The sequence below is a fragment of the Delphinapterus leucas genome, chromosome 12 (genome assembly GCF_059928025.1).
Source record: "Delphinapterus leucas isolate spDelLeu-1000000601 "Yukka" chromosome 12, BTC_Dleu_Yukka2, whole genome shotgun sequence".
Taxonomy (NCBI): domain Eukaryota; kingdom Metazoa; phylum Chordata; class Mammalia; order Artiodactyla; family Monodontidae; genus Delphinapterus; species Delphinapterus leucas.
In genome coordinates, this window is record NC_143140.1 from 20,188,692 (window position 1) to 20,202,518 (window position 13,827).

At 41.2% G+C, this 13,827-nt stretch overlaps 1 long non-coding RNA gene across 2 annotated transcripts in view; it reads right to left on the reverse strand.

Moving 5' to 3' along the window:
• LOC149747839 (uncharacterized) overlaps positions 1-13,827 on the reverse strand; it is a 439,951-nt gene that overhangs the window by 197,925 nt on the left and 228,199 nt on the right. For both annotated transcript variants that reach the window (XR_016395130.1, XR_016395129.1), the window contains one exon: positions 11,348-11,472. This is a non-coding gene — a long non-coding RNA (uncharacterized LOC149747839). The remainder of the gene's footprint in view (positions 1-11,347; positions 11,473-13,827) is intronic.

The following is a 13,827-nucleotide window of genomic DNA, read 5'->3' on the forward strand; positions in this document are numbered from 1 at the left end:
TGATTCAAATATTTTATGTTCTTGAGATTTGGCAGTGATTATCCTGCCCAGGTTCCCTTCTCTGAGAGCCGCCACCACCTGCCCCTGGAGTCATGTTTGTACTTCAGGTCTGCAATCCATGGCTATAACCCACTGGGCAGTTTATGTAAGGACTAGTAATGAAAAGACTGGGCTGAACTATTGAGGGTTTCTCTCCAGCAATTTGGAAGAGGATCAAAGAGCAGAAAAGTCAGTCAATGGTGGCTGCTTCTTTGTCACATGATGTAGGCTCCTAGGTCAAAAGATCCCACTCTGAGGAAGCTGTGATAGAGAGCTATGCAAACAGAGTAAAAAAAAAACAGTCTTTGAGAAGAAAAGGACAATGAGAGATGCCTTGAAATGGTCCCATGTATTACCAGCACATGCTAAGAAAATCTGTCCTGGATCCTAGTGAATATCAGTTCAAGTTCCTGTCATGATGCCCCCACTACCTTCCTATCCTTGGATCCATGGGAAAATCCTGTACCCTCCTACTTAAGCCCTTTTTCTATAAAAACAAAATAAATCACTATATGCAAAGGCATGATTACTATTTTATTGATGCCGACAAACCTGACAACTGCCAAATAAATGTTACAATTAGTGTTGTATTTCTTCATATCCTCCTTCACTTCCTGAAGTTATTTTGATGTAAATGAGAGCTGTACCTCTCAAAGGACTAAAAGGAAATCAAAGAGTACAACTTTCCCTCAGAGAACATATGGTCCTGCTGAAAGTTCCTTTGAGTTTTGCCTTTAGAGTGAGGAAGCTTTCTAAAGATGAATTTATGAGTGTGGACCATGGTGTCATGGTGTGTGTCAGTGGGCATGTATTTAAGCTGCCACATATAAATCCTGCAGTTAAGAGCCTGCATGAAAATTAAATTACCAAGTTAAAATATAGCTTGAAGAAATAATTATCAATCCAGTGTGCATTTATGCTGAGAAATGTTTAGTCTATTGTAAATGAGCCACCAGGGTGTTATATTACAACATGCCCAGAATTACAGAATGATGTATATGAACTCCTGTGCCTCAAGGAATAAGCATATTAGCACAAAGGAACATGAAATAGAATTACAGGACTCATAACTGAGTGTCTGTAACATACTTTCACAGAATCATGTAATAACAACAACAACAATAATAATTAATATATGTATAATACTCTACTGTGTTAAAAGCCTCTTTAATATATTTTAACGTTACCTTATTGGAACTTCCCACCAACCCTGTGAAGTACATAGTCATTATTATTTCCTAAAGAAGAACCTGAAGTTCAGAGATGCTAAGTCACTTGATTAAGTAACACAGTTTGGAAATGGAAGAGCCTGAATTCAACCCCAAAATTCTTATATCAAAATTTGTTGTTCTTTTACTACATGCTATTGCCATCTAAAGTTAAAAAAAGAAAAATTTAAGCTAGCAAGGATGCAAATCACTTTAACACTGCATTTTTTTTTTCAGAATGAAGTCACAATCTGTAATATGGCTCAATAACTAAGCAATCAACACACCATAAAGAAGGAGACTGTGCACTACCCTCTGTGCTGCCCAGATGAAGGCCTGTTCTCCATGTCCAAAGGCTTTGCTGCTCTTTAGGAGTTCTCCCAGAGTCAGTAGCAGTGTGAGGCATGAGGTCAGCTCTGGGTAGTTGGTCACTGGCAACCAGGATTAGCAAACAAGAAAGCTACAACAAGCAGTATCCACAGTCTGGTCAAAACAGAGGAGCCCCTCTGCCACTGTGTAAGGAGGCCCATGGGCCATTATAAGGCCATAGCAGGAGTAATATGAAACTGAAATAACACTTTGAAAATAAATACACAAACCTCTGAATTACTCTTATCATACTTGCCCTTGTCTTTTCACTGTTTACAAAAACAAAAACAGACACATGCTCTTCTTGTCTTCATTCCCTGACCATAGGCAAGCACCTTCCTTTCATATCCTTGTTCTGTAAAAATAGGGATAGCAATTCCTACCTCATGAAATTGTTGAGAATAGTTTAAAATAGAATGCATGTAAAGTGCTGAGAACCATGGGTAGCAAGAAAAAGGCTCAATAACTATTGTTATTTTTATCATTTTTATTAAGAACCAAAACCACACAGCCCGATGTCTATATTAACTGGACTCTTCCAAAAAACTCTTGCCCAAGAGGATGAAAGTACAAATAACTATTTTTAATTTCAGGAACTTCCTCCAAATCCATATATCCAGAACTTTGAGCAAGTCCTAATTACCTCCCTTCTCAGGATAGCAGACCACTCAATCGGACTTGTCAAATGATTACTTATGCTTCCACATTCCCTCAGAAATCCTTGCTTCACTGTGGCCACAGATTCTAAACTATTACGTCATGAACTCTGTCAAATCCCCATCAGTTTACTGCATGGAAAGACCTTACACTGACTCCAGAAACCTCACAAATATCCTGGCCCTCACCTGCCCCCTCAGAAATATTCATAAGATTTCCACAAGACACTGATCTTCCTTACTGGGTTAAGAATAAATGTAGTTTAGCTCTATGATGGTGCTCTTTTTGGTGAGTCAGCAGTTAACATTATTATTATTATCTTGTATATCTTTCATCTCTATAATCATGTGTTTTCCAAATATTGCCCAAGGGGCTCTGAGGCACTGAAGTGAACTCACATGGTGCAGTGGGACATGGGAATTTTTGAGGCAAACACTGCAATCCCTGACATCCATCAGACACCGTATGGGCAATTTTAACATTAGATTGTTATGTTCCTTTCGAGACATCATATCTTTGCGAAACTGGATTTACAGTGGTTGCTGTGATAAAAATCAAGTACTACACGGTAGTGTGAAAAGAAAAATGAGGCTGACGGTGATATCAAAATTTGAGAAGTGGTGCAGCACTCAACAGGCATACACGTCTCATTAGTAAGTAGTTATGGCTATTTTGGAGTGAAATAAAATTTTTTTTTCTTTTAATGTATGTGCATTATGTATTCAAACGGCTATTAAGTTGTTAGGACTTAAATATTTATTAAGTTGTTTATTCCTACCTACTTCATAAATGGAACTGTGAGTTTTTTCTTTTGGTCTGGGCATATTATAAGAAAAGCTCACCAAGACACTAACGGCACTGGGAGTGAAGAAAGTTTAGGAACGTCTGCTCTAACCTAGTCTCTGTGCAACTGTGACTGGACAGAATTTAAAGAAAAATCTAAATCCAGGGTAAATTGCCTTTGAGGCTCTCTCCAACCTTCAAACCTACCAGTCTTTCCATGGGTTTCTCCTTTCCTCAAACGTCCTCATATGAATTCCTAGATGCCCAGAACTTCCCCTACACCCCAAGGAAAGTTCCCATTCTGATTATCAGGGAGATTAAATTTATACACTGTAGAGATGGAGTTGCTTCTCTCTGTCAACTTAGTTCTTTCATTCAACAAATATTTGCTGAATAGCAGATAGAAGTTAAGCATAGTTCTAGACTGGAGATACATGGGTTAGCGAACTTATTATGTTAATAGTTCTAAAATCTTGGAAGCTCATTTGTAATTGGCTAAAGATTTTCCAGAATAAATGCACACTGGAATGATCATAATTTCTAAATTGGGTATCTAATCCAAGAAAATAGCAGAATTTTCAGCCAAGAGATACAGACATACCACCTATTCTGTTCACATTAAATTTAGGCCAGAACTGGGGTTAGTTATGAAACTTTCAAATGTGTTTTTCCAGCTTTGAAAGAAACATACACGTGAATGACCAGTCCTATTTTCATTTTCTTGCTTCACTTCATCACATTCCAAGAGTTTTCATCAAAATGATGCATTTCTTTCATGGTATTGGCTCTGGGTCATCCAGCTCTTCTATCAGGACCAAGTGATGATCTGTTCTCTAAGATAAGCTAATACTTTCTTGCTGTAGCTCAAATTTTCTTTTTCTAAGAGCCTCCTGGATACAAGTTCAAATTACCTTTAATATTAGAATGTTCTGAATTATCTTCTGAATATACTCTCAATTTTGTTTTTCCCACCCCCCAAAAAATTCAGGAAATATTTTTTCAAGTTTACAGAGAACTACATTTTATCAATTAATAATAGCCTAGTAAAGATGCAGAAAGTTTAATTTCTTCATGGAGGCTCCCAATTGTTCTGTCTATATGTTCTATTTTCCTTGTAACAAACTCAGACAAATGGAGAGTTGCCTCCAAACTGATCCTTCATTTAAAAAACAAAGAAACAAATGAGAGACTCAGAGCTTTTGTATGAGGAGCTCCTGTTTTGGCTTGACAATGAATATATGTAGTTTTCAAACCCCAATAAGCAGGGCAGTACCTTGTTGGATCCACGGGACAAATTCAAACGCACTAAAGTATTATATTATAATTTACAATGAAAAACAGAATAAAGGAAAATATCATTCCCTCTGAAAGTCCGAACAAACCTATTCCCTTTTCACTCCTCTTAGAGTATTACTGTCAGGTAAGGTTAAGGGGGGCCCACAAAACCTTCGGGTCTTAAAGCCATGCCAAACCAAGAACAAGGTTATTAATTTTTAGGGTCCACATTTTTCTTCTTCACACCAAACTGGTACAATAAGAGAATGACACAGTGACAGGAAAGGGAGTCGCCAAACCAGCAACCCCTTGTGACAGTAAGTGATTCTGTTTCCTAAGGGGAAGTGAGGGATGGAGAGCTTCAGCAAATGGAGCAATTTTAAGTCCCAAGGTCCAGTGTTTCCTAAGTGAAGACAGGAAAAACGCAATACGAAATTCTGCCTGAATGAAGCCTCAAAACCATGAGGGACAAATTTGCAAAAACAGATATTGAATCTGTGCTTCTGTCTCCTTGCCTGACAACAGTGTCCAAACAGCACGTGCGCGCGCACGCACACACACACACACACACACACACACTGCAAGAAGAGGCTCAGATGAGAAAAACTGCTCTTCTCAATTGTTTCCAATATGTTTAAGTCCCCAAGGCTTACTGTAAAAATCATTAATGTCAAAGAAAATTAATAATAATGTGCATGCAGAGTTAGCTCTGAGCAGTTTTAAAGTCAGCTGTTTTCATTCCCATCGTCCTAAGTCTCCCCTTTCCCAGCGTTCCCAGCACAGCTCTCCCTAAGTGGATTCAGTAATTCTTGTCTCTTCCTCTGCCCACTGCCCACACCCTCCCATCCAAACCCACTTGTTTATGCCTTCATATGAACTCAAGTCACTGTGCAACTTCTCCTAGGGATTTGGGGGTTAAACTTTATCTCCCCAAATGATGTAAATGGCCGTGACCCTCACTGAGGAGATGAAAGACATACATGAAACAGGTAAGGAAGTTGCCAAAATTATTTTTCTGCTAATGACTTATAAACATGCAGGATTAAAAATCTTCTTTCTGTTTTTCTCCTCAGGGACTCTATAATGGAGAAACTACTTCAGTTACATTTTCTTACCTTTAACATTTCTTCCTGCATCTTAGCTTCGTAAAAACTTATACAGGGCTTCCCTGGTGGCGCAGTGGTTGGGAGTCCGCCTGCCGATGCAGGGGACACGGGTTCGTGCCCCGGTCCGGGAGGATCCCGCGTGCCGCGGAACGGCTGGGCCCGTGAGCCGTGGCCACTGGGCCTGTGCGTCCGGAGCCTGTGCTCCGCGGCGGGAGGGGCCGCAGCAGTGGGAGGCCCGCGTACCGCAAAAAAACAACAACAAAAACAAACAAACAAAAAAAACCACTTATACAGATTTGAAGTTTTCTTAAAAAAAAAAAAAACTCCTGGGGCTTCCCTGGTGGCGCAGTGGTTGAGAGTCCGCCTGCCGATGCAGGGAACACGGGTTCGTGCCCCGGTCCGGGAGGATCCCACGTGCCGCAGAGCGGCTGGGCCCGTGAGCCATGGCCGCTGAGCCTACGCCTCCGGAGTCTGTGCTCCGCAACGGGAGAGGCCACAACAGTGAGAGGCCCGCGTACCGCAAAAACAAAACAAAACAAAAAAACTCCTGGACCTACCAGGGGCTAGTTTCACTTCAACCTTACTCTGGGCTGCCTTTTGGCAAATTCTACATGCCCAAAGGGGTTGCTGGTTAGGTTGTTTCTGAACTGGAGTGTGCCGCTGAGGTTCTGATCGTTAGGTAAGAGCTCTGATTAATTCCACCTATCTGTAGGCCTGCCACAGCACCAGGAGCTGATTATGCTAGATTAACAAACAAAGCAATTCAATTCGAAAAACAGATGTTCAGTCTCTGTGCTCTCCAGGCTCTCACAGCAGGGAGTCAGCCTCGCAGCCCAGAACCTTTTACATATTTGCATGCTTGTGTCCTGCTGGAGAAAAGCCCAGGTGTTTGTGTGAAGGACTCTGTTGGATGCGTAGCCTACTGAGTGAGGAGAAACGTTACACGCAGTTGTTGTCCTGAACTCGGAGAGACAGAAGTGTCATTTCCTTGAAATGCAAGGCATTGTCATGTCCCAGAATGAATGAGCTGATTATCTGACTCTCTGGTCTGAGCAGTGAGAACAGCAATGGGGATTCAGAGCTCTCGATGGCATGGTCCACACATCCGGCACTTCCTTCCTACACACTGTCCCAGTGAAGGAAGGCTTTAAAACTTCCAAAGTAATTGAGAACAGGGACTTAAACAGATGCTTGTGTGCCAGTGTTTATAGCAGCATTATCCACAGTAGCCAAAAGGCAGAAACAACCCAAATGTCCATCAACGGATGAATGGATAAACAAATTGAGGTACAGGCATACAATGGAATATTATTCAGCCACAAAAGGGAATAAAGTTCCGACACAGGCTACAGCAGAGATGGATCTTAAAAGTATTATGCTAAGTGAAATAAGCAGACACAAGAGGACAGAGATTGTATGATTCCACTTATACGAGGTATTTAGACCAGGCAAATTTATAGAGACAGAAAGTAGAATAGAGGCTGCCGGGCGTCACATCGTGGGGAGAAAAGACCAGGGAGTTATCGATCGTTGAATGGGTACAGAGTTTCAGTTTGGGGTGACAAAAAAGTCCTGGAAACGGACAGGGGTGATAGTTACACAACACTGTGAATGTATTCAATGCAACTGTATTGTACAGTTAAAAAGGATTAAGATGGTAAACTTCACGCTATGCATATTTACCACAGTGAAAACTAATTTAAAAAAAGAGTGCTTCATAGTTTTAGTGACAGCATCATTCACAGGTGTTCTATTTATCCAAAGTGAAGTTGAGGTAGCTGAGTGACGTGAAAGAGTGGTTGCTAGTCGTCGATGTTGGAAGCGCTTTATGGTTTTTGTCTCGTGTTTACTTTGCCACATGGATCATACTCCACACTCTCCCATGTCCACAGCTTACTTTAGGCCTTAATCATTTCCCACCTCTTCTGTATTGCAAAAACCTCTAATAGTTTCCCCTAATCATTCGTTACTCATTTTATTCTGTATTAAAAAGAAAACTGAAGTCTGATCTTATATCTTAACACTAGTCTCTGCTTTAGTTACCTTCAGTGGCCGCTATAACCTAAAAAGTTACAATCAATGGGACATTATCATTCCCCCCCCCAACACTTAGTCTATCCCCTGGCCACTTGCGCCAGCCCCCTCGTCATCACTGCTATGTTCCTGCCAGGCTGGACTTCGTGTTGCCCAGGCCATTTCCTCCATGGGAATGATCTACACCACCACCCTGGCAAAGGCAACCTGAAACAGCTGTCTCCACAGAAGGGATACCCCTGTTGCTCAGTTCTCTTGCTGTGAAGAGGTTAGAAGAGCACCAGAGCGACGTGGGACAGTACCCACCGCTTTCACATTTCCTTTCCAGCCCAGCCCCTCAGTTGCTTGATATCGCCTTCTTTCAGGCATAACATCTTCAGCAGGTTTCAGTCATGTGTTCCTCTTCCTCGGGAGTAAGTCTGCCATCTCCTTAGCTAACTTGTATATTTTTGTTCCAGTTCAATGGGTGTTGATTTCCAGTTTCACTTTCTGAGGGCAACTCTATCCAGGCTTGCAAGTCAGCTCACTGTCACTTATACATCCCAGCCTGTGCAATATCCCAGCCAGTGCAATCTTTAATCAATCTTCCCACACAGATTCTTCTAGGCTATTTGCTCCATGGAACACTGCCAGGTGATTGATTTCCCTATACCTAGTACCTCTGGGAAATACAGAAACTCTTGCCTCAGTGTGACAGTAAGAAATTTATTATCAGAAAAAAAAATATTGAGATAGAGAGGGAGCTTATTGATTATTACAGACATCTACAGGCACTGAGAATTACTAGATTCTTTAAAACCTAAACTTCATTGCAGCCAAAAACAATGTGTATACTCATTCAATAAGCATTTTACTAAGTACCTACTAGACTCTGTTCTAAATTTGGGAGCAATAAAAATAAATATGACATAGTTCCTGCCCTCAAGTAATGCACGGTAATAGAAGAAGTAGAGATATTAAAGAAAGACATGCAATTAGATGTTTTAAGTGCAACGATAGAGCTATTCACAAAATAGTGGGAGGGATAAGGATAAGTGAACAAAACCTAGTCTGGAAATCCATGACCGTTTTCCCAGACACCTTCATTCATAAACTGAACCTTCAAGAATGAATGAATAGTGGTATAACATAAAGAATCATACTGAGGCACAGGATTAATCATAAAGAGCTCTAAGAATTTGGATAGAAGCATTTTACCTGTCCCTAGTCTCTTCCCAGGGATCTTACAGGAGAATAAGCATAAATGGAGGACTTCACGTTTCCTCCATTTTTAACTAATTGATCTTTGGGGGGTTGAAGGCATTAATTTAATCTTAGTTCCTTATGACCAACATGGAGGGTAGAAAAGCAAGAGCATACATTTCCAGTACATAAAATTTAAGTAATTATCACTCAGATGTCTGGCACGGGGGCACCATAAAGTTTTGCCATGCTCTATTTGGAATAGAAAGGGACAAACAGTATCTTGGAAAAGATAGGAACAAAATCCTCTCCTTCTACCAGTTTTCACTAAATGAATTTTCATGATAATGTGGGAAGGGGCAGCCTTTGGGGTAAAACTGAGGAAGCATTCTGATGAAACTTTTGTGAATGCTTCTCTGTCTACACCAGGCTTAAATCCAGACTTTGCTGACATGTAGGCCATGTCATGTAGAATAGCATGTGGCTACTATAATCTCACAGAACCTGCCAAAAAAAATGCCCTCTGACTTCTTTTCTATTCTTTCAAGTTGCTCCAGACCCTGAAAGGGCCACAACCATGAAACACTTGGAGACACTTCCTAGTAGCCATAACAAGCAGGAATCAGCTAGTCCAGGAGGTGAAGGGGTGACAGCGTTTCAGACAAAGACAGACGCATGGAACCACATGGTCAGCCACATGCCACACAGCCGTGCGGGCTGGAGAGATGATGGGACTGGAAGCAGGTGGGGGCCAACGGAGGGCCTCTTATTCCACAGTAAGAAAACTGATGCTGTAGACAATTAAATCATACTGAAGGCTTTAGGAAGGGTAGTGAACATCGACCTGTGTTTGAAGAGTCTAGTCTGCTAGCTGTAGAAAATGGAGTTGAAGGGAAATAAAGATTGAGTGCCCAGAGACCCTCTAGGAAGCCAGCAAGAGTTTAAGCAAATGAGAACACAGGTAATAGAGACAGACAGGTGGGGACATAATTTTAGAACACTTAGGGATTGATTGGATGTGGCCGGTGAGAGAGAAAGAAGTCTCAGAAACGGCTCCTCAGTTTTGGTTTGTTCTATTTAGGCTGTGCTGAGTTTGAAGGGCATATAAGACACACAGCTGAAGATGTTGGGTGTAGAATCTGGACAGAAGAAAGATTTGTCGGGAGCAAGCGTATGGGCGGTACTTAAACCATGAGGCCTGATGAGATCGGCCTAGGAGAGTATGTAGATGGATGAGAAATACTGGCTGACAGCAGAAAACAGAGGCTTGGAGGACAGACACAAAAAGGACTGAGAGTCCAGAGGAGAAAAGGATCACTCCACAGGATCAGAGAATTCAAGTTTTGAAAGCGATACTTTGAGGAGAACAGCAGAGGCCAGCAGAATCCAGTTCAACGGAGAAGCCAGATAGCGTGTGTACAGAAAACACCCATTTGGCCACTGCTGACTTTTTGCAGAGCAACTTCTGACTTTTGAAAGAACAATTTCTGTAAAATGATGGAGGCAGAAGCCAATGTGCATTGGGAATAGAGTACCTGGAGAGTGAAAGAATGAAGGTGACTTTTCTCCTGCTGGTGAGTGAGGACGTGGGGCTTTGTTGCTTCTGAGTTCAGCACCCAATACTCCAGGGCCTCCAGTGCAGAAACAAAGTGTAAAGACACCTGGTTGTGGTTGTGTTTGTGGTCTTTCTGTTTCCAGTTTTACTCTCCACACCTCCAGTTGCCTAGACTGTAAGTTCTGTACATTCCACCTTATGGGAGGCAGCAAACAAGATATTCTATCTGCCTACAGAAAAGAGACATTTCCACAGCCAAAGCCTCTCAGATTTTGCTGGAGAAATTAGAACCCAATCTCTTTCATAGTTACTCATCATCTTGTCATCTTATTTTCCTTCTTTCTTGCTTTTCTTGTCATTCAAAGGGACAGAGGGAGAGAGAGACTGCCTTTCTGTCACCTCGGTCCTCTGCAGTCCTCCGGACACCCACCCCGCCCAGCTCCACAGGACAGAGCTCCGGGACTGCAGGGGCTGTGAAAATGTTGCTCAGCCCCTGAGAAGTGCTCAGGAATGAAGACATGAATGAATAATGCATTTCTAACACCAGTCTTGTTACACATATTTGCACTCCTCTTTCCTTGTCTAGACTGTAGAATCCTGGCGAACAGGAGCTGATTTGTGTTTTGTAGCATTGTTTGCACCCAGTTGTGAACTAGGTAGTTAGACAAAAACCCAAAGAATAAAAATAGCTTCTGCCTTTGAATAATTAGACAAATTAAATGAACACACATGAAAAAGTTTGGAGAAAATGTTAACACCGATTCTGGCCCTAAAACTATTCGTGGAGATTAGAGATCTGTGTGTCCTGGAATTGGCAGGAAAAGTTTAGTAGAAGAGAAAAAATTTTACTTGTCCCTTTGAGAAGGGGTTGGTTTAAAATAAGTGAAGGGGTTATAAATTCAGCACCTGTGTTGGCATTGCCGAATTGCAGGGGGAGCCAGAATTAGCCCAGCATAGCACAGTGGCAAGGGCAGGGGAGCCCGAGGTGGATGGGACAGGAAGAGACTGGCAGTGCAGTGGAGATGAAAGCTCTTCTCCTTCTCGGAGATGGAGGACAAGATGACATAGGCTCTATGACTATATTTCAAGCCTGTATTCTTTCCTGGTGAACACGCATAGTGAAAATACTTTATACCGACCGTTCACAGGTTGGAAATCCCAGTTCTTCCTCAGGGTCCTGGTAGAGCTAGTGCAGCTGACTTGGCTGGGTCTCGTGGCTCTCCCACCCTGTGTGCTGATGCTGGCGGCGAATCTGGGAGGCAGTCTGGGAGAAACATACAGGAACAGATTTATTTTTCAGAAACGTTTATTTTCTCTTGGCTCACCAATGTTGATACAACTGATAAAATACAACCAGAAAAGCCAGAAAAGCCAGAAGAGGTGGGATGAAATGATGCTGAGTAAAAGGTTGAAAGCGTTTAAAGTGAAAACTCTTGCAATACTGTTCGTTTCCTGTGGACGATAAAATAATATTTCTGAAATAACTCTAACAGGAATAAAGAAGTCACTAAAAGTCAATGCTCTTCTCCAAGTGTTTTTAAGTAAGAAAAAAAAGTCCATTCTGTAATAATGTAAAAAAAAGATCTTAATTATGCTTCTTATGGCGTCTATGTATACTTGTCCTATTTTGAAGACTCATCTATGAGTTCCATTTTGGCAGTTAGTGACATTTTAATAGCTCATCATTCACATGAAAATATTTTTCACAGGGTTTTAGTTTGCCATTGTCACTGTAGTCAGCAAAGAAATCACTGTCGCCCATTTTAACAGTGCTCAGTCACAGTGCTTGGCATATACTAGATGCTACATAAATATTTGTTGAGTTCAATTCTCAGGAGATTTACTTGCTTTGCAGCTAAAAATGTAATATAAAATGACTAATTTCTAAAGAAACAACTTTTTTCAGACTTTTGTTTGCTTTGTTTGCAGTAACAGCAATGAGATATAATCATAATAATTTACTCCCCTCTACCCAACTACCAGAATTAGAATTTCTCTAATTCTTGATGGACTGGACACAATATAGAACTTTCAGAAATTGAATGTATCAACTAATATTTTTGTATTTATTGACTTTTGAAAACTTAACTTGGTTCCTAAAAAGTTTTGAAGAAATTCCAAATGAAAAACAAAATTAATAACAACAAGATAAGCATCAGTACAGATGTGATAACATTCTTAATTGGGCCAAACTTAAATAAGGAAATTATTCTGCCTTATTGTAGCATAAAACTTGATTCAGGAGACCTTGAACACATTAAGTAGAACTAAAGTTCAAACAGAATGAAAGAGAGGGTATTTTTCTAGCAGTGTTTCATCACATTTCTCTTAAAAACTTTTCTTGTAGTTGATTTCTAATCTCACAACGTTGTGGTCAGAAAGGATGCTTGATATGATTTCAATTTTCTGAAATTTACCAAGGCTTGCTTTGTAGCCCAGCATGTGATCTATCCTGGAGAATGTTCCATGTGCACTTGAAAAGAATGTGTATTCTGTTGCTTTTGGATGGAATGCTCTATAAATATAAATTAAGTCCATCTGATCTAATGTATCATTTAAAGCCTGTGTTTCCTTATTGATTTTCTGTCTGGATGATTTGTCCATGATGTAAGTGGGGTGTTAAAGTCCCACACAATTATTGTGTTACTGCCTATTTCTCCTTTTATGTCTGTTAACATTTGCCTTATATACTGAGATGCTCCTATATTGGGTGCATATATATCTACTTGTTGGCTATCCATTATTTGTGGCAGTTTAGAAACTTTTTAAAGTTCAGAACAGTTCCTTCAGAGAAAAGGGTTTGCAGAGAAACAGTGTGCAGATTATTAGAGTTGCTTGGATGGAAAGTGGGGGGAAGCCATGGTGATCTAGGGAATCCTGCAGTCCACAAGGAGTTGGAGGCCAGAAAGAGCTGGGTTCTAAGCACACAACTCCACTAACTAGACCTTCCAAGCTTCAGAATTCTCAAACATAAAATGGAAAATATTACCTATCTTGTTGAATTGTTATGAGAAGTGAATGAGATGACTGAAGTACTCAGTGCAATAAGTTGCAGTAAGAGGTCACCGAACCGTATTATGGTAGAAAATGTTGGCACTCTGCCCCCTCTCCTAGAATCTCCATTCACCATTTTAGTCCATGTCACCCACCACCTCCCCTTCATCAGCACGTACTCTTGCTTTGGGGAGAACCCAGGCCAAGACAGATGAAGTGCCTGAAAATGTACATCACCAGCCCACTGCAGTCCAATGGCCCTCACCCTGTGACTGACTGATGGGTGCAGGAGTATTTCGCTATCTTGCTTCCTTCAGGATCAAGCTAAAGCCACCTCTGGAACTTGCCCAAGAAGAATACTTCCCTACTTGACATATTACCTTTCCCTGTGTTGCTGCCCTACCCCCAGTAGGTCTCCTGGGTATGCTTCTATAACAAAGCCTTTACATAGGAACACCACTCTCGGGGCCTGCCTCTGGGCAACCCAACCTAAGAGGGGTCAACGAATGGTTATGAGAATGATATACAAGGTCCTGGATCATATTCCTAATTTCATTTTCAAACACTCAGCCCCATTACATCCTCTCCATGGCTTCTCTAATTCAACCCCAGAGGAGCCAAGGGG